General features: G+C 39.1%; 1 pseudogene; it reads right to left on the bottom strand.

Annotated features, from left to right (window-relative positions):
- Window positions 1–2177: 2177 nt before the first annotated feature.
- LOC101352302 (40S ribosomal protein S26-like) lies at window positions 2178–12136 on the bottom strand (annotated as a pseudogene).
- Between the last annotated feature and the right edge of the window lie 8906 nt (window positions 12137–21042).

The following is a 21042-nucleotide window of genomic DNA, read 5'->3' as shown; positions in this document are numbered from 1 at the left end:
CTCTGTCCTATAGGGTCACAATGAGTCGGACTCGACAGCAATGGGTTTTTAGTTTAAGTGTACAATAAAGAAACCATACATTTTAGAGAAGGCTAGTTTTTGTTAGCTGCTATCAAGTCAGCCCCAACTCATGGCAACCCCATGTGTGTCAGAGTAGAACTGTGCCCCACAGGGTTTACAATCTCTGGTTTATTGGAAGTAGATCATCAGACCTTTGTTCCAAGGCACCTCTGGATGGACTCAAACTTCCAACCTTTTGGTTAGCAGCTGAGCATTTTACCATTCCATCCAAAAAATCCATTGCCATTGAGACATATAACCACCCTATACCATTACATGGTGACAAATTCTACAGTGAAAAATCGAATAGGAAGGGGGATGGGAGTGTTGCAGGACTAGAAAGGGTAGATCGTTGCAGTTTTAATTTGGGTGGTCAGGGAGAGGTAGATCAGTGATATTTGAGAAAAGGCTTGAAGGAAGTAAGGAAGTGAGCCATAAGAGTGTCTGGAGAAGAAGAGACTTTCAGGCTGAGGGAACAGCAAACGCAAATACAGGGAGGTGGGATAAGAAGTGCTGATGAGTGGTTTATAATTTAAATTGGGAGGTCAGGGAAGGCCTGTCTGAGAAGCTGACTTTTCAGTTAAGACTGAGGAGCTGGCATTTCAGACAGTAAGAAAAGCAGAATTTTTGATCTACCACCTTCTTGTATGGTAGATCAAACTTTGCTTTTGATCTGCCATCCTCTAGTAAGGTAGATCAAAATTTGCTTTTCTCACTGTCTGAAATGCCAGCTCCTCAGTCTTAACTGAAAAGTCAATTTCTCAGATAGGCTTCCCTGACCTCCCAATTTAAATGTAAAACCACCAATCAACACTTCTTATCCCACCTCCCTGTATTTGCATTTGCTGTTCCCTCAGCCCTGGTGGCTCAGTGGTTAAGAGCCAAGCTGCTAACCAAAAGGTTGGCAGTTCAAATCCACCAGCTGCTCCGTGGAAACCCCGTGGGACAGTTCTACTCTGCCCTATAGGGTTACTATGAGTAGAAATTGACTCCAAAGCAACAGGTTTGGTTTTTTTGGTTTTTATACTAGAGGAAAGATTGAATTATCTTCCTACTGTCTCTACAGAATATTATATATCAAAATGGTTGTCATATGAAAAAGGAATCAGAGTATGTAGCCCAAAATTGCAGTCAATAAAGTGTGTCAGACAGTAACAATAATGTATAATTTTTTCTGAATTTTGTGATGTTTGTAGTTTTATTAGCTTTGTAAAATTTATATTTTTTGTGACTTTTTTGGTCCTTCTAAGTAAGTATTTACTTTCATAACTAATTTATAAGCCTAATTTTATATAAGCAGCCCTGGTGGCACAGAGGTTAAGCACTGGGCTGCTAAACAAAAGGTTGGTGGTTTGAACACACCAGCCGCTCCGAGGAAGACGCGACAGCCTGCTTCCCTAAAGAGGCAGCGCGCTTCCGTAAAGACCACAAAAAGAAAAAAAAAAAAAAAAAATTTGTGGCCTCGGAGTGGATTCCAACTCATAGCGACCCTATAGGACAGAGTAGAACTTCCCCAAAGGGTTTCCAAGGAGCGGCTGGTGGAAGCCTTGGAAACCCTATGGGGCAGTTCCACTTTCTCCTGTAGGGTCACTAGGAGTCGGAATCGACTCCACGGCAACAGGTTAATTTTATATGCTTTTAAACATGTACCTCCCCGCTCCCAAACTCTGTAAGATTTAGGTTGCACCAACTCTAGGTATATTCCTGAACAGAGTGTTACATCCTGCAGTGGAAGTGAAGAAAGAGTTTCTAAGATGACGGATGACTAAATGAATGTGTCAGATGATGCTGATAGGTCAACCAAGATGAAGACAGAGAGGTGACCATTTAGATGTAGGGTAGCAGCATTTGGTCACTAGTGACACTGATACGAGGAGTTCCTGCCCCTAGTGACTGGAGAAAGCTGCTTGTAATGGTTTCTTGAAAGAGTGGGAGGAAAGAAAGCGCGGTAGTGAGTGTGGATAACTCTGCTCTACAGAGTAGTAGCTACAGGGAGAAATGGGGTTAGGAGAGGATTTTTTTTTTTTTTTTTAAGAGGAGAAAAATCGTGACATGTTTGTATGGAAAAGAGCTAGTAGTCAGGGAAATTCGATAATGCACTTGAGATGAAGAATCTCATTTTTTTTTTTTTTTTTTTTGCATTGTGTCTTATTTGTATTATATATATTCCCTATTTTTTTGGTTATTTTTTGTTTACTTTATCTGTCAAATTCTGACACAAAATTCCCCACTATGAATATGATTTTTGTCAAAGTTATACCTGTCTTTGTCCAGTTTTGCTTTACTTATTTTGCTGCTATAGTTTTTGGTGTATAAGAATTCATTAATTGCAATGTATAGATTTCATAATATGCCTCTTTTTCCTGCTTAATGCTTATGGTCTTGAATTCTTTTTATATGATTTTGATTTTGCTATTTCTGCTTTCTGTTTGCATATGTTTACCTGGTGTAACTTCCCGCATGCCTTTATTTTCAAACTTTCTTTGCCATTCTGTTTTAAGTGTGTTTCTTGAACACAGTATAGGGCTGGTCTATCAGGATAATTTGGGTTGCAGATAATGCACTCTGGTCTAAAAAAATGAAGAGGGATATTTTTGCTCATATTATTAAAAAATTCCCAGATGAGTCTGGTTTCAAGCATGGTTTGATACAGTGCTGCTGCTTGTTATCTCTCGGTTCTTTCAGCTCTGTGTGTTGGGCTGTTTCTCTCATGCGATCAAAATGGCTGCAGAAGTTTCAGGTCTCCTGTGTGTTTATCCCAAATCTAGAAAAAAAAGAGAGCAGTCTTCTTCAAAAAACCTTGGATAAAACTCTTTTTTAAAGTATAATTTCCATTTTATTTTCTTTAGGTTAGTTTTTCTGCAGTCTTTAAGGACTCAAATCCTTACATGGGCTTTGGTAGAGGTCATGGGGCAGCACCTGCAGGTCTACATCCGGGTAAGGATGTTCTTTCCTTCAGGCTTCAAGAGAATGGTTCCTGGCCACCTTGCTGTGAATGGCACAACTCACACAATAATGTAGTGTCACGTACAGTTTGGGAAGCACACATGTGTCAAAAACAATCCCTTCAGAAATGTCCCTGATTCCTGAGGCCTCTACCATGTTTCCAATGACGAACTTAATGGCCTTGTCCTTGAGCATACAACAGGCACAGTTTCCCCTGCACGTGGCCGCTGATGTTTTTGGCACAACTGTTGTTCCTCCTTTTCTTTGTCACCTTGGAAGCAAGGACCCAAGAGCTTGGATACTCTGAATCACATGCCAAATCTAGTAAAATTAAAAAAACTAAAAATTACTATGACCAAGGAAATGCCATGCCCTGATTGAGCCCGGACCTGTGGTACCCATCCTTGAACCAATCATTTTGCAGAGGGGATTGGTGTTACGATAAATGGTTACATTAGGTGAACTAAAGCTCAATCTTAAAACTGAAGTTTGGGATTCATTCCCACCCAAGCTGATATGCCATTATTTAATAGAACAGAGTAAGTAATCTAAATATTCTTAAAAAATCAGCACAGTTCTCATTACTGGATAACAATATGGTTCTATCACTATTGCTGACTGTAAGAGAGGCTGAGAAATGTAGCCTCTCTCTAAGCTAAAACGCTATTACCATGGAAAAAGGAAGAATGTATTTTGGAAGACACCTAACAGTCTCCCATAAGGGAATGGGTTATTAAATTATAGTATACTCAATAATTATTAAAAAAGAATGAAGACTTATTTGTGTACAATAGTGATTATATATCACATTATTATTAATATATGCTTGGGTAAAATATGTAAGAATCTATAGAAATTATTAACAGTATTATCAGTGAGTAGGGATTGGTGAGAGATTTGGGAATACTCCCACTTTATAAAGTTCTGTTTTATTTGAAGTCACTTACAATGATATGTATGAATTTTTTAACAAGCAAAGAAAGAAACCAACAACAGACACTTGTAAAAATAATTTGGAGGTGTTCTGCTACTGACAATGGTGGAATAGGTTATTCACATCAGCATTCTGGTAAGACAAGTACAAAAGCTGGACAAAATTTTAAAAGCAAAATACAATCTAAGGCAACAGTTAAAAAGCCAAGGAAACCCAGAGAGGTTAGCTCAGCATTTGGGGCTGCTTTTCCCCCAGAAGTATCCACCAATTTTGGAAGAGTTAGGTGGGAGATGGAGAAGATAAGTTTAGCTTTTGATAGACTCATGTGGCTTAGGGAGGAAAAGTTGTTCTAAGCTGTCAAGGAGGGAAAAAAAACCTGTTGCTGTCGAGTCAATTCCAACTCATAGCCACCCTTTGGAACAGAGTAGAACTGCCCCATGGAGTTTCCAAGGAGCACCTGGTGGACTTTAACTGCCAACTTTTTGGTTGTCAACCGTAGGGCTTAACTACTACTCCACCAAGGTTTCCTCCAAGGAAGGAAGGCCCTGGTAAGTTCATTGGTTTTTGGTTGGGACTGCACACTAAAGGGCTACATTCTAGAAGTAAGAGTGGTTCTGAAATAGTCCTTCCCTAAAAGAAACCAAGCCTAGATTCTAACTGTTATTTTATAATTTTATTAAGATAATTCAATATTGTTAGTGCCCCTATCCACCTGCCAGAAGCGAACAAAATTTTCTCTGCAGCAAGGTAGCATCCCAGGTCTCAATTTTTTTTTTAATATATGCAACATCTGGTACTGAGTCAAAAATATTTAGGCATATGAGGAATCAAGACAGTGCAGTGAAAAATCAAAAGAAACAACAGACAGTGTAAGGAGCCTATGTAGGGATCTTGAAAATGGAATTTTTATACATGGATTTTAAAGCAAATGTGATTAATATATTTAAGCTAATAAAAGACAAGATTGAGAATTTCAACAGATAACTTTAAACTATAAAAAGAAACAAAACAGAAATTCTACAACTGCAAAAACAAACAAACAAACAAACATTTAACTGAAATCAGGAGCCTAATGGACAGGTTTAACCTGAGGCTAGACACACGAAAGAGAGAATTAATGATCCAAAAGGTAGTTCTGAAAAAAATGTCTAGAATGAAGCAAAAAAGATAAACAAGAACAACAACAACAGAAGGAAAACAGAGAACAATGTAAGAGACATAGGGAATACAGTGAAAAATTCTAGCCTATATATAAAGGGAGTGTCAAAAGGAGAGGCAAAAGATAATAAATAAGATACAATATTTGAAGAGACAATGGATGATAATTTTCTTTAAAATAATCTATGAATACAAGTTATATAAATACAAAGAAAACCACACCAAGGTACAATGACAAAGAAAGCATCATATAACCAACCAGAGGGGGAAATATTACCCTCAAAGCAGCAGCAATCACACTTACATTGACTTCGGGGGTTGGAGGGCGGGGGAAGGAATCCTAAAGACAATGAAATGATATAGTCAAAGTGTGGGGTGGGGGGAGGAGAGAGATGAAACTCATGCAAAAGTACAATTCTATAAGCTGAAAAAAATCTTTTAAAAATAGAATGAAATGAAGGCACTTTCAGATAAACACCAAAAGAAATTTTGCACTGACAGGCATCTACAAAAGTAATGCTAAAGAGTTCTCTACAGGCAGGAGGAAAATTATTCCAGATGGGGACTCAGAGATACAAGACAGAATTAAGAGCCTTGAAAAGGGTAAATATTCAGGTGATAAGAAATCTAAATGTTGATATAAAGCTATAATAATAATATCTTGTGAAGTTAAAATGTACGACAAATAATATATATTAAGAGATGGAAATCAGATAAGAATTCTAACATTCTTGCATTGTCTGGGGAGACATAAATGTATTCATTTTTATTAAACTTCAGTAAATCATTTATGGGTGTTGTAATATCTAGGGTAACAAATAATAAGATAATGTATAAGTACCAAGTTAATAGAGGAAGAAAATGGCATTATAAAAAAAAATAGTTAACCGAAAGAAAGGAAATATAAAGGAACATAGGACAAGGAGGACAGAGAAAAAGCAAATGGTAAGATGGTATATCTAAACCCAATCATATCGATAATTACAAACCGAAAAAACCAAACCGATTGTTGTAGAGTCGATTCAAATTCATAGAGACCCTATAGGACAGAGTAGAACTGCCCTCACAGGGTTTCCAAGGAGCAGCTGGTGAATTTGGACTGCCTATCTTTTGGTTAGCAGCTGAGCTCTTAGCCACTGTGCTACCAAGGGTCCATCAATAATTACATTAAATGTAAATGATCTAAACGCTGCAATTAAAAGGCCAATATTATCAGGCTAGATTTTAAAAAAGCAAGAACCAACTATATGTTGTGCCTAAGAGATACATCTAAAATACAATAGAGCAAAAGAAGTTGAAAGTAAAAGTATGGAAAAAATATATAATGCAACACTAACCAAAAGAAAGTTGGTATATCAATGTTATTAAAAGAAGGCTTATGAAAGGTGGAGAAGTAAAAATTGTTGAGAGGAGGGAGAAAGAGAGTGCAGACAAACAGTGTAAGTAATGTGTTTGAGATAATCTGAGTCTCTACTGAGGATTGAGGGCAGAATGGGGTGCATGGGTCAGTGAATGTGAAGCACATGTGCTAGAAACTAATGGGAGATGACATTAGATGGGAAACATGTGACTGGATTAGAGAAAGTGCAAAGTACTTTCAGTGGGTGTTATACTATAAGTCATAGATTTGGTCATGGCATTAATTAATGAGAAGCTGGTGTATCTGTAGTTTGTTGTTGTTAGGTGCCATCCAGTTGGTTCCAACTCGTAGAGACCCTACATACAACAGAATGAAACACTGCCTGCTCCTGTGCCATCCTCACAATCATTGCTATGTTTGAGCCCATCGTTGCAGCCACTGTGTCAATCCATCTTGTTGAGGGTCTTCCTCTTTTTAGCTGACCCTCTATTTTACCAAGCATGATGTCCTTCTCTAGGGACTGGTCCTCCTGATAACATGTCTCAAGTATGTGAGACAAAGTCTCACCATCCTTGCTTCCAAAGAGCACTCTGGCTGTACTTCTTCCAAGACAGACACGTTTGTTCTTTTGGTAGTCCATGCTATATTCTATATTCTTTGCCAACACCATAACTCAAAGGTGTAAGTGCTCGATAAATGGCTATTCTTTCTATTGTTATTATAATTATGACTATTACATGGGATATTGTTTTGATATCTACATTAAATCCTGATTCGGTAAGTCTAAGGGCATTAAATAAACGTTCTAAAATTGCCTTTTTTTCTGGCCTTGCTCTGTCCTTCTCAACTCTGAATTATGAACCAGGAGCTTAACAATGTGTCATTGGTCCAGTCTTCCCTACCTGAAATATATTTACTGAAATCTGGCAAACAAAGGAGTCCTTCCTATGAAGGAGGCACTATGGAAGGCACTGGAGTTAGTCTCCAATAAGACACAAGCTGTACCCGTGAAGGAGCTCACAGATCTGTGAACAAAGTATTTCCATGCAGTGAAACACAGCTGAATAGAGGAAGGGTGTATCTCAGATGTAGCGTGAAGAAATGCACTTTGGAAGCAAATAAAGTATATTTTGTGGCTGGATAAATAGAGGAAGCTTTCACAGTGGATTTGAAAGGAGCTGAACCTTTGAAGCAGAAAGGAGAAGAGGAAATTCTAGGTATAAGGAACAGTATGAATGCAGTGGCAGAGTAGCAGGAATGTACAAGATATGCTTGGGGAATGGCAAATGGTACCTCGGATGAACAGAGTGGGAGTCACGAAGCCTGGAGAAGTCAGCCAGAGTTGGAGTGGACTGCTCTTCTAAGAAATATGGAATTATTCAGAATTATTATCTTTTTTATTGTGATAGATATATATGTAACAAAACATTTTCCATTTCAACAATCTTCACAGGTACAGTTCAGAACTATTGCAAAGGCAAATCTTTTATAGAAAACCTTCAAATAGAGTCACACTTAAGGTATAGTTGGCTCACTAGTTTATGGAAACAAATTCAATATGAGTATTCACTGATTAGTCAAAAAATACTGATAGGAATTTAGGGTTTAGAAATAGAATCATTCTTCCTTAAATTAAGTTACATTAATAAGTTATATAATGAATTCTATATGTTATACAATAAATTATGCATGTTATAGTAATAAGTTATATAATAAATTATATAAAGTATGCATATACTTGGACCCCTGGTGGCATAGTGGTTAAGAGCTCAGCTGCTAACCAAAAGGTAGGCAGTTTGAATCCACCGACCACTCCTCAGAAATACTATGAGGCAGTCCCTATAGGCTCGCTATGAGTCAGAATCAACCTGACGGCAATGGGGTTTACACATACACTTGCTGAACTGTTTTAGTATATGGTTATATAAGCTATGACTATAATAACAGTGATAAAAGTAATAGCATAAGTAATAACAATAATACTATCTAGGACTAATGGACCACAACTACCACGGCCTCCACCAAACTGAGCCCAGTACAACTAGACTGTGCCTGGCTACCACCACTGACTGCTCTGACAGGGATCACAATAGAGGGTCCTGGATAGAGCTGGAGAAAAATGTAGAACAAAATTCTAACTCACAAAAGAAGACCAAACTTACTGGCCTGATAGAGACTGGAGAAACCCCAAGAGTATGGCCCCTGGACACCCTGTTAGCTCAGTAATGAAGTCACTCCTGAGGTTCATCCTTCATCCAAAGATTAGACAGGCCCATAAAACAAAATGAGACTAAAGTGGCACACCAGCCCAGGGGCAAGGACTAGAAGGCAGGAGGGGACAGGAAAGCTGGTAATACGGAACCCAAGGTTGAGAAGGGAGAGTGTTCACATGTCATGGGGTTGTTAACCAATTTCATAAAACAATATGTGTACTAACTGCTTATTGAGAAGGTATTTTGTTCTGTAAACCTTCATCTAAAGTACAATAAAAAAAGAAAAAAAAACCCATAATACTACCTAATGTTTATTGACAAATTTTTATGTGCCAGAAACTATTGCAGAATCTTTTAATTCCACTAGCTTATTTAATCCTCACAAGCCCTCTATGAGGCAAATACTATTATTAGCTATATCAGAAAAACAGTATACCAATGTCATAATGGTAGGTTATGATTTTTCTTTATATGTACTCTAGGCCTCATCTGCCTCTTATTTTTCTTATATACTATACTCGTTTCCTAAGGCTGCTGTAAAAAATTACCACAAACTTGGTGGCTCAAAATAGCAGAAATTTATCGTCTCACAGTTCTAGGGGTTAGAAATCAGAATTCAGGATGTCAGCAGGGCCACACTCTCTCTGAAGGCTCTAGGGGGAGAGCCTTTCTTGTCTCCCGCTGGTAACCAGATGCTCCTTGCTTGTGGCTGCATAACCCCAATCTATAGTTCTGTCTTCATATTGCCATCTTCCCTCTGTGTCTCTTGTCCTGTTTTTATAAAGACACCAGTTACACTGGATTAGGGCCATATTAGATTGGATTAGGCCATACTACAGTATGACCTCGTGTTAATAACTAATTTATCTGCAAAGATCTTATTTCCAAATAAAGTCACATTCATAGGTACTAGGGATTAGAACTGCAACTTTTTTTTTTGGGGGGGGCACAATTAAACTAATAACACATGTCTATCTTTTTTCTAGTTCTGTACTATAAACTAGAAAGAAGAATAGAAACACAAAGAGGAACAAGGGAGTACACAGGCGAGAGGGAGAGAGAGAGAGAGAGAGAGAGAGAAACAGGGAAGATCTTCAGGAAATTATTATTCTTAACTGATTGCAGTTTTCGGTTTATTCTCTTGTAAAACTCGTTTAGAGAAAAAAAAAAAAAAAGACAATTCTATCTTGCTGACTTTACCTAGATTGAGGCTGGTGGGTTCTGAATGAGAAATTCTGGAAGATGCACTGTGTGTCAAGCAGGCTGGGCTTTTTGCCTTTTTTATCTGCCTATTAAGTCAGACTCAGAGCAAGCACTACAGGATTTGTCGATCATTCCTCTCCCACCCACCGCGTTTGCACAAAATCAGGTACCAACTCAAGATATTCACTAACTAAATATTAGGAATATTTACCGGGTTGTGGGCAAAATAGAATAAACATCTGAGACTCTCAAGCTACTGTCAGGAAGATAGTAGATTGGAATTAACTCCACAGAGCAACAATAGCAGAATAGCCAATTTAGAAATTTAAAGAATTGGACTTAAATTCAGAAATAATAATAATGAATAAATAACCTTGCAGAAGCAGGGATTTGCTTATAGTTCTTTTTAATCCCTAGCAACCGTGAGTCTAAGGCTTTTGCAAAAGGAGAAGAAATAAGTTATGTGCAATTTTCTCGTCTGAACTAGTCTCCTTTTGCCCAGTCCTTTCCGAATTTCAGCTACTTGGCATATTGGCCAAATCCTGCAGTGAATGTCACTTTTGAACAATCTGAATTGGAAAACCACAGAGCCCTACAAAATTAAAATGATGTACCAACAAATCAGTGGGAGCACAAGACAGATTCAGTTTTACCTAAAGTGGAATTTAAGACAGGCCACAAATAATTGATTCTCTTTCTAGGATAATTTGAGGACAAAGGCTTATTTGACTTCTTAAACACAATAGCAGGTCACTATTTTAACATTAATGTAAAGCATGAGTAGAGAAAACCTTTTTTTTTTTTTTTTTAACATAATTGATCAATTTTTTTTTAAATTTTTGCCATCATTAGACTGTCCCTTCTAATTTCCTACTTGTCAGTTTCTGTTGTAATTCTTAATTTATATGCCTGTCTCCGCTATTATAAGTTCCTTAAGAGCAGGAATCTCTTCTTATTTACCTTTATAAAAGATATTCTCAATACCTGCCACAATGTCTGGTACATGGTAGGCAGTCAACAAATGTTTGTTGAATGAATGAATGAATGTTATTGCCAGAACAATACAGTAGCAGTTAGAAGTCCTGGATTCTAGTCTGGGCTCTGCCATTAACTAAGTTAGTTTGAACAGTTGATTTAATGTTCTCTCATCTATGAAAAGATGATTCTGATTGTTTTTTCCCAGTAAATATTTCTATAGCCAGAAATTCACGGCATTCTATAAGATGTAAAGCATATATTATGAATCAATGATTGGGGTTCTGATGTCTGACTACCATGTGTTAGAAACCTAGCTGTCATATACCCTTCTTCTCACTTTGCCAAAGATTTCAACCACACTCCATCTTGTCTTATTTCCTCTTTTCCACTGATTCTTGGGGATGGGGTGGAGGGAGGTAGTGACAAATAGCCATTGTATTGTGAATATTCAAGGTCAGAGAACTTCGTTCTTAATGCTGGCTGCTAGGGGCTTCATTTTTCTGAGCTCCATTTTCATGCAAGCCTAAAATAGCAACCTGGTCCTATTATAAAATGTGTTCTAATTTTACCACAATTTATGACACTGAAGAGAAAAACAGTGTGGAAAAGATAGGGGCCTACTTGGGTTTTCTGAGAAAATTTCACCTATTTGAAAAATCATCTAGATTTTTACAACTGTGCATAAGTGAAAATTGCCCTAGAATTTTCCCATCTTTTTGAAAAGCTGACATAATTGCTTATGTGGCAATTGCAAAATCATCCCTTGATATGAATCGAAACCAGAGAAGAAAGTATAGTACTCAAAATCTCAGGCTCTTCCCTTTGACGCTCCTCACCCACCCACACACAGGCAGATGGAAGCAGGGGTTAATTGGGAAAATAGGAGGATGGGAGGAGTTTGTGTAATGAGCGGAAAAATCATTGAAGAGTTTATAAACAGTTGCACAGCACTGAGGCAACCACCGTAGAAGACAAATACCATAAACATGACCATTTGTCCTCATTTCAGCGAAGAAGGAGATTGGCCATTTTGGGTTTTGTCTTTCTGTGTTTGGAAGATTGATGCCAAAATAAAAACAATGAGGTGTTCATGGTATTTTCTGTACGGATTTGCCAGTTGAAAATCAACCACCCAGAAAGCTACCAGTATTCTGAGCATACTACAGAAGAGGTTGTTCAAAATCTCTCTTAGCTTTCAGGTTTTTTTTTTTTTTTCCTTCTCTTTCTCTTTTATCGTAAGAGAGCAACGAAGGACTCAGTGAGAAATCTGTTACCAGAAGCCATTTTCGAAGTCCATGATTTGGGGGAGGGTTGGTGGTCTGTGCTCCACAATCCAAGTGGGATTTTTCAAAAATATCGAAAGCAAGGTATATGTAAAAGAAAATATTAAGCTGTTATTGAGTGTCTAGTTAGGGGATTTCAGAGCCAGCCATTTGATATTTTCCTAGAAAGTTTTGTAGCTTGGAAAGGAAAATCCTTTAAATCCTTGCCTCCTCGTGTGTATGTGTGTGTGTGTGTGTGTGTGTGTGTGTGTGTGTGTAATGGCTAAGAAATTAAGCAAACAAGAAACCAAATAAAGTCCCCTTTCCCAGCTCTCCTTGATACCCACCCCCACCCATCCCCCACCCAACCACCCCCACCCCAGGCAACCCTGTGTGCAACCTCTGCTTCTGCCAGTTCAGAGTAGTTTGGCCAGGTAAAACAATAAATACACAAGATAACAACAGGGCAGTTGCTGAAGCCTTGCCCTTTATCAGAATTAACTGTTACACCAATAAATAAAACAGGGAGGTAGAGTTTTTCCATTACTGGCCTTTGCTGCTGCTGTGTGCCAGATGGCATTATAACCATGAAAAAAAAAATGCTGCAAGTTATAATGTTGACCAGGCTCTGTTAATTCCACTTGATCACACTGTTTGGGGCTCTCTTTGATGTACAAAACACTCCTAAGATAATGAAATGCGTTGGCAGCTGGCTAATGGCTGGGAAAGTGCAAACCTTGCATTGAACCCTTCACACCAGACTATTCAACAGCAAGGTAATGTCAAGCCCAGGCTGGAGAAGGAGGGAAGAGGATCGTTGCCAGGCAGGCCCAGGACTCCTGGGCAAGCGGCTGTGGCAGGCTGGTTTCTTCCTCTCTTCAATAGAAGTGGTCTGTGCCTGCAGCAAAGGAGAAATAAATCCATCAAGGCCAAGCTCAGGCTCATTTTGAGCGGGCTGCTCGAATTTGCATAAGGGCCTTGTGCATACAGGTAAACAAAGACTTCATAATCCACTGATGTGGAGGTAGTCTGAGAACTGTTTATGTTTGTGTACAAAGTAACTCGTTCTCTTTATGCGGCGGGGGGTGGAGGGGAAGATTTTGAATTAACTTTGACTTTCCTGCCACAGAACTTTTTAGTGGCCTGATTCTCTGCCAAAGTAACAGCATACGTAATTGGGTAGGGAGGCATTTTCTCACTCCTCTCTCCTTTGCTGCTCCATGGAGATCCATTTCTGGAATCACCCTCCCACCCCCTGGGAAGTTTTCCCGAGCTCCTGTACACCTCTTCACCCCCCAGCTCCCTCCCAACCCCAGCTAGATTGAGACCCCATTCAAATGTGCTTCCACTACCCAGACTCCCCCCATCTCAGCAGAAATCCACTCAATTTAAAATGCCTCCTCACTCCCCGGGTTGTCCTCATCTGTCTTGTTAGGAGTCCCTGGGTGTCAATGGTGGTAGCACTGACAACTTTTTTCAGACAAAGGTGGTGGAAATATTGGGATCATGATAATCGGTAAAGGAGGTTGGCTGCTTAAGTGAAAAGTTGGAGGTTTGTGTCCACCCAGAGGTGCTTCACAAGACGATCTGGCAATCTACTTCTGAAAAATTAGCCATTGAAAACTCTATGGACCCTGAAACTACTGTCCTGAGGTAATATTTAAACCCTAAACCAAAAATATCCCGTGAAGTCTTTTTAAAACCAAACAATAGTCTAGCTTAACTAGTGAAAAATGTGTGCCTTGAGCATTATGCTCTTTTAAGAACTATCTATTTGGGATCAAAGTGACAACAGCAACTCGAAAGATTATCCAGGAACCTTAGGGCATAGTGAGTTTATGTTAATAGGGGAGGAACAACTCAGAAAAAGAGGGTGAGAATGGTTCCACAACTTGAAGAATGTAATCAATGTCACTGAATTATATGTGCAGAAATGGTTGAATTGGTGTATGTTTTGCTGTGTATATTCTCAAAAACAACAAAATAAATAATAATAATAAGAAGAAAACCTTATGGAGCACAGTTCTACGCTGACACAAATGGCATTGGCATGAGTCAGAATTGACTCAACTGGATGGCAGCTGGTTAATTGGTCTGGTAGAATGTGAGCTTGGGGCAGGAATTCTGCTTTTAGACCGGAAGTCAGAAAGTTATGCCAGGCCCATGGGCCAAATCCAACTGCCACTTGTTTTTGTACCAAGACCAGTAAGCTAAGAAGGGCTTTTATATTTTTAAGTGATGAAAAAAATCCAAAGAAGAATATTTTGTGACATGCATCAAAATTTCATGAAATTCAAATTTCAGTGTCCATAAGTAAAGTTTTATTGGAACACTGCCACACTTGTTTATTTATATATTGTTTATGGCAGCTTTTGTGCTATAGGGTCACTATGAGTTGGAATAGACTCACTGCAACAGCAGAGGGTAACAGGTTTGTGCTACGTAGCAGAGCTGAGTATTTGCGACAGAGACTGTGTGATTTGCAATGCCTGAAATATTTACTATCTGGCCCTTTACAGATATAGTTTGGTTCTTGCTTTAAACTCTTTGCGGGGCTACAGAGTGTGTGCTTGTTGTTGTTTGGTGCCATCGAGTTGGTTCCGACTCATAGCAACCCCAGGTACAACAGCAGGAAACACTGCCCTGTCCTGCACCATCCTCACAATCATTGTTATGCTTGAGCCCATTGTTACAGCCACTGTGTCAATTCATCTCATTGATGGTCTTCTTTTCCCTGACCCTCTACTTGACCAAGCATGATGTCCTTCTCCAGGGACTGGTCCTTCCCGATAACATGGCGAAAGTACATGAGACGAAGTCTTGCCATCCTGGCTTTTAAGGAGCATTCTGGCTGTACTTCTTCCAAGACAGATCTGTTTGTTCTTCTGACAGTCCATGGTATATTCAATATTCTTTGCCAACACAATAATTCAAAGGCATCATTTCGTCTTCAGTCTTCCTTATTCACTGTCCAGCTTTTACATGCATATGGGGGGATTGAAAATACCATGGCTTGGGTCGGGTGCACCTTAGTCTTCAAAGTGATATCTACTTTTTAACACTTTAAAAAGGCCTTTTGCAGTAGATTTGTCCAGTGCAATATGTTGTTTGATTTCTTGACTGCTGCTTCCATGAGCGTTGATTATGGATCCAAGTAAAATGAAATTCTTGACAAGTTCAATCTTTTCTTCATTTGTGATGATGTTGCTTATTGGTCCATTTGTGAGGATTTTTGTTTACTTTATGTTGAGGTGTAATCCATACTGAAGGCTGTGGTCATTGATCTTCATCAGTAAGTGCTTCAAGTCCTCTTCACTTTCAGCAAGCAAAGTTGTGTCGTCTGGTGGACCAATTCTAAAGTCTGAGGATAAGATTAGCTGGGTGTGAAGTTCTTTATGATCCCAGTATTTCCATCACCTTCATCTGAAAAAAGTTGTCAATACTACTATTTAAGATATTTTCCTTCCTTTCTAGCTTTAAATGGAACCAATTTTTGAAGTTCTTTATAAAGCTTCCTTTCTCTACTTAGGTTTTCCACGGTCAACTCCTAGGTTAGTTAACCTTGCCGTAGAGTCGGTTCAGACTCATGGCGACTGCATATGTGTAAGAGTAGAACTGTGCTCTATGGAGTTTTGTAAAACAGTTGTAGTAGTAGCTTCAGAATCTGTCTAACTTCAGCCAAAGCTGATTCCTGTGAGGAGGAAGTCACATATACCTCCACTCTCTGAACTTTTCTATCAGTTCTGACACCAGCCATCCCTCCCAGGGCATTCTCTATTTCTCTTCTGAGTTTGATAATCTGTTGCAATAGCCACACAGAACTCACAGATCATACTTATAGTTAAGTGGTGTATTAAGGAAGTAACAGGGTACAACTTGGGATCAGGATCAAAAAGCATGTTGGCAAAGTCTCCCTTCTTCAGTGCAGGACAGCACTTTCAGCTCCTCTAGGCTGTGTAGCCTCCTCTCAGCCCGAGGACAGGCTCCTTTTGGCCCTGCCGTCTGTCACAACCAACTCTGCTGCTGGGTCCCTTCTGGCCTCTCACTGTCTTCAGTGTTACAGCCTTTCACCAGTGTTACAGCTCTTTTAGGAGGTTCCCTGCCTCCACTCTCTTTCTCTCTCTTCTTTCTTCCTTCTGCTTCTTCCTGCTTCTTTCTGTCTCACCTGAAAAACCTCTGTGGGGTTGGCAGCATATATCTGCAACTCTTTGTCAATTTCAAGATATGGCCTCTCCCAGCAGGGGCCACAAACTGACAAATTCCCCCTCAGTAAGCCATAGACATTTCATTTGCATGGTCTATAGTCACTTCATTTGTATAGTCTTTTGACCAATTCCTTCAAAGAGCGTATAAATCACAGGGCAGGCTGCAGCTGAAGACCAGACAAAAAGTATCAGACCAAGTTGTTTACAGTTTAACCAGGAAATGGCAACCTAGACAAAAGTAACAAACCCTCTGGGGCAGAAAACTAGTGCAAAGGTCACTCCTCAGGGTTTAGAGGAAAGTCTCTCAAGCTGTTTTTCCAAAGAACCAAGGCAAAAGGTCACATAAAGAAAGTCATTTCAATGACTGGTTTTAAAGTGGATGTTCTTGTTAGGTGTGGTTGAGTTGGTTCCGACTCATAGCAACCCTATGTACAACAAAACGAAACACTGCCCAGTCCTGGACTATCCTCTCAATTGTTGTTATGCTTGAGCCGATTGTTGGAGCCACTGTGTCAATCCATCTCGTTGAGGGTCTACCTTTTCTTTGCTGACCCTCTACTTTACCAAACATAATGTCCTTCTCCAGGGACTGATCCTTCCTTGAAGCAGGGCTTTTTTCTGAGGAGCCTCTGCATGGACTCAAACCTCCAACTTTTAGGTTAGCAGCCAAGTGTGTTAACAATTTGCACCATCCAGGGACTTCTAACAAGACAAATAAAGGCAAACCAGAGATTGAGGAGGGATCTGATGATAAAGCCTCTCCCTGCGACATTCTCATTTTCCAGGCTTCCTCTACCAATCCTCAGTGTTGGGTTCACAGCCCAAGATTGCAAGCTTATCTGAGCCAACAGAAATGAATCTGCCCATTGCACGACTGGACTCTGTGTTTCTGCCCTGAGCTTTGCCTTTGTTAATTCAAATGGTGTGTTTTTGAAAAAAAGCCACTGACCACATTTTTGCTTCTTCCTCATCCTGTTTATCAGGGGGTACTGGGTGCAGAGTCTGCAACTTCCTACCCACTCCACTTTGTCTTATGGTGCTGGAACTTTTGAACTCTGGCTTTAGCGAGGTTATTGGGCACAGCTGTTCTGAGTGTATTAAACATATTACATCAAAAATCAACAGAGGTTGGGTCTGTGTGGTGGAGTATGGGTGACTATTTCCCTCTTTGTGCTTTTCTTTATTTCCTAGGAGAATGTGTCTTTCTTTTGTATCAAAGAGAAAAGAAGTTTTAAAGAGTTCTAAAAGCACCAGTATGATAGTAATCTTCTACTTGCTAATGCTTTCCTTTTCTCCCTTATTCAAGAGTGCCTAGGCATGTATAGTCAGTATTTAAATCCATGAAACTAGATAGATCAACTGTGCCTAATATAACTCCATTTAAAAAAAAAAAATTATGTGTGTGAGAATAAAGAGGATCCAAGAGTGTGTTAGGTACGCAATAAAAAAACCTAGAATCATGCTTATTAAACTGTCAATAGTAGTTATCTTTGTAAGGATACTTGGGGTTAATGAGTACTTTTACTTTATACTAAACTCGTTGGTTTGTTTTAATGTTTTATTGTGATTATGTATTATATTACATTTATAGTGATGAAATATTTTTATCACAATCAGGCATTCCATTTGTGAGGATAATATATTTAAAAATAATTTAAAAACTCTAATAGCACAAATATTTTCCGCAGCCCTGTGAAATAACCATTGGTCCCATCTACATCTGTTATTAATTAACTATTAACTCCACCCCCCTCTTACAGCAAGAAACACTGACTTGTAGGCCCTGAGATCTCCCTCCATGGAATATTTGAAAAATTCTAGTGTTAGGGTTCATCTGGGATGGATAAAAGCAGTCAAACTTCCTTTATGGCTTCTGATTTTGTGTTACATGTAGAAAGATTTTTTTCTACTCCAAGATTATAAGATAAATTCTGCTACATTTTTTTAATCCTTTTTTTTAATTTGTGCTTATTGTACAATTTCAAATCCACCTGGAATTATTTGTGTATAAATTGTGAGGTAGAAATCTGACGTAGAATGTTTGACCCCACTGTTTTTTCTTTGGAAACCATGGTGGTGTAGTGGTTAAGAGCTGCGGCTGCTAACCAAAAGGTCAGCAGTTTGAATCCACCAGGCACTCCTTGGAAACCCTATGGGACAGTTCTACTCTGTCCTATAGGGTTGCTATCAGTCGGAATCGACTCGACAGCAATGGGTCTTTTTTTCCTTTTCCTGCCAACAGTGTGGGTATTATGTACTGGTTATGAAAAACGAGAAGTGTATGGAACGACTGAATTCTTATTACCATATACAAATCTTGGACAATAGGATTGTTGTTGTTAGGTGCTGTCGAGTTAATTCCAACTCATATCAACCCCATGTACAAGAGAACAAAACACTGCCCAGTCCTGCACCATCCTCACAGTCGTTATGTTAGAGCCCATTGTTGCAGCCACTGTGTCAATCCATCTCGTTGAAGGTTTTCCTCTTTTTTGCTGACCCTCTACTCTACCAAGCATGATGTCCTTCCCCAGGGACTGGTCCCTCCCATAACATGTCCGAATTATGTGAGAGGAAGTCTCGTTATCCTTGCTTCTAAGGAGCATTCTGACTGTACTTCTTCCAAGACAGATTTGTTTGTTCTTTTGGCAGTCCAGGGTATATTCAATATTCTTCTCCAACACCATAATTCAAAGACATCAATTCTTTGGTCTTCCTTATTCACTGTCCAGCTTTCACATGCAAATGAGGCAATTGAGAACACTGTGGCTTGGGTCAGGTGCCCCTTAGTCCTTAAAGTGACATCTTTGGCTTTTAACACTTTAAAGGGATCTCTTGCAGCAGATTTGCCTAATGCAATGCGTCATGTGTTTTCTTGACGATTGCTTCCACGGTGCTGATTGTGGATCCAAGCGAAATGAAATCCATGACAATTTCAATCTCCTCTACATTTATATGATGTTGCTTATCGGTCCAGCTGTAAAGATTTTTGTTTTCCTTATGTTGATGTGTAATCCATACTGAACGCTGTGGTATTTGGTCTTCATCAATAAGTGCTTCAAGTCCTCTTCTTCACTTTCAGCATACAAGGTTGTGTCAGCTGCATATTGCAGATTGTTAATGAGTCTTCCTCCAATCCTGACACCCCATTCTTCTTCATATAGTCCAACTTCTTGGATTATTTGCTCAGCATACAGATTGAATAAGTATGGTGAAAAGATACAACCTTGATGCCCAGCCTTCCTGACTTTAAACGACGCAGTATCCCCTCTTCTATTTGAACAACTGCCTCTTGATCTACGTACAGGTTCTTCATGAGCACAATTAAGTGTTCTGGAATTCCTATGCTTTTCAATGTTATACATAATTTGTTATGATCCACACAGTTGAATGTCTTTACATAATCAATAAAACACAGGTAAACATCTTTCTAGTATTCTCTGCTTTCAGCCAGGGTCCATCTGACATCAGCAGTGATATCCCTGGTTCCATATCGTCTTCTGAATCTGGCTTGAATTTCTGGTAGTTCCCTTTCAATGTACTGCTGCAACTGCTTTTGAAATATCTTCACCAAAATTTTGCTTGCGTGTGAGATTAATGTTATTGTTTGATAATTTCCACATTGTATTGGATCACTTTTCTTTGAAATGGGCACAAATATAAATCTCTTTCTGATGGTTGGCCAGGTAGTTGTCTTACAATTTTCTTTTCATAGACAAGTGAGCACATCCTGCTCTACATCCATTTGTTGAAACATCTCAATTGGTATTCTGACTATTCCTGGAGCCTTGTTTTTCCACAATGCCTTCGGTGCAGCTTGCATCTCTTTCTTCAGTACCATCAGTTCTTTATCATATGCTACCTCCTGAAATGTTGGAACATCAACTAATTCATTTTGGTACAGTGACTCTGTGTTTTCCTTCCATCTTCTTTTGATGCTTCCTGCATTATTTAGTATTTTCCCTGTAGAATCCTTCAATATTGCAACCTGAGGCTTGAATTTTTTCTTCAGTTGTTTCAGCTTGAGAAATGTCAAGTGTGTTCTTCCCTTTTGTTTTCTAACTCCAGGTGTTTGCACATGTTATTATAAGACTTTAGTTTGTCTTCTCGGGCCACCATTTGAAATTTTCTGTTCAGCTCTTTTACTTCATCATTTCTTCCATTCGCTTTAGCTACTTGACATTCAAGAGCAGGTTTCAGAGTCTCCTCTGACATCCGTTTTGTTCTTTTCTTTCTGTCCTGTCTTTTTAATGACCTCTTGCTTTCATCAAGTATAATGTCCTTCATGTCATTCCACAACTCATCTAGTTTTCGGTCATTAGTGTTCAACACATCAAATCTATTCTTGAGATGGTCTCTAAATTCAGGTGAGATATACTCAAGGTTGTACTTTGGCTCTCTGTGGGCTTGTAATTTTCTTCACCTTCAACTTGAACTTGCATATGAGCAATTGATGATGTGTTCCTCAGTTGGCCCCTGGCCTTGTTCTGACTGTTGATATTGAGCTTTTCCATTGTCTCTTTCCACAGATGTAGTAGATTTGATTCCTTTGTATTCCATCTGGAAAGGTCCATGTGTATAGTTGCTGTTTACGTTGTTGAAAAAGGTATTTTCAATGAAGAAGTCGTTGGTCTTGTAAAATTCTATCATGCAATTTCCAGCATAGTTTCTATCACCAAGGCCATTTTCCAATTACCAATTCTCCTTCTTTGTTTCTAGCTTT

This window comes from Trichechus manatus, unplaced genomic scaffold (genome assembly GCF_000243295.1).
Source record: "Trichechus manatus latirostris isolate Lorelei unplaced genomic scaffold, TriManLat1.0 scaffold00119, whole genome shotgun sequence".
NCBI classification, from domain to species: domain Eukaryota; kingdom Metazoa; phylum Chordata; class Mammalia; order Sirenia; family Trichechidae; genus Trichechus; species Trichechus manatus.
The sequence above is the reverse complement of the archived record's forward strand: the minus strand, read 5'-3'. Positions and strand labels throughout refer to the sequence as shown.